This window comes from Apis dorsata, unplaced genomic scaffold (assembly GCF_000469605.1).
Source record: "Apis dorsata unplaced genomic scaffold, Apis dorsata 1.3 scaffold_44, whole genome shotgun sequence".
Taxonomy (NCBI): Eukaryota; Metazoa; Arthropoda; class Insecta; order Hymenoptera; family Apidae; genus Apis; species Apis dorsata.
Window position 1 is genome coordinate 2,553,799 of NW_006263346.1, and position 1,019 is coordinate 2,554,817.

The window sequence follows — 1,019 nt, forward strand, 5'->3', positions numbered from 1 at the left end:
TATTACGAGCAATAACGATCCACTGTATGCTACATTTATATCTTATCAGACCCGATGTTATGCATCACGCGCCCCATAATATCATACTTTTAAAAACGTGTTTCTTTATGCGGCGGAAAGTCGAGCCCCACCAGCTCGATTCTCCAATCCTCTCGAATCCTATCAACATCCACCAAACGATAGATTACAGGCGTTCCCAAAACACCGCTATCGTTTCAACAGATTTCCATCTTCGTGCGACCCTCCGTAATTACGGTAACGAACAACAGCACCCTGACGGATGTCGAGAAACGGAACGGTATTCATTCCATCCAGCGAGAAAGAAAGAGAAAGAGAAAGAGAGAACGAAAAAAGAAATCTAAAATCTAGGGAAGGTTCTCCCCGGAAAACGTGCATCCTTAAGGGGTCGCCCTAATGTAAAGGACCCTTAAAGACGGACACGAGGGAGTCGCTGGTTAGCGGCACGCGCTCATAACCACGTTTCAGGATGTGGCGCCAACAGCCCAATCGGCTCGTGTTTAACTTAATAACGAACGGAACAGTTTCTGGCCGGCTGGCGCATTAGCTAACTCCTCTTCGACGTTCGGCATGCTCGGCCGTATTTTTAGCGCATGCAACCGGTTGCCTTGCACGGCGCGATCATTGTCGTCGCTTTGCGAAACTGCACCAACTCCTGCGGGGCGGCGTGTCCTCGCGAGATCGGCGACTATACCTACATATATCGTATATCGTACATACGTCCGCCACCTGCACAGACACGCGCGCGCACGCGTCTGAGTGTCGCGCGGCCGCGTTCGCAGAATACACCTTGGTGATTTTTCTGCGCGCACACCGGCTCGCGTTTTGCGTTCGCACGCGCGCTCGAATACCAGATCGAGCGAGTTCGCGTGCGCCTATATACGGACCGAAGATCGTGTATGTGCGAGCAAGGTATACGAGGCGCTGCGAGGATGGAGAGAAGAGAGAAAGAGTGAGTGAGAGAGAGAGAGAGAGAGAGAGAGAGAGAGAGAGAGAGAGAG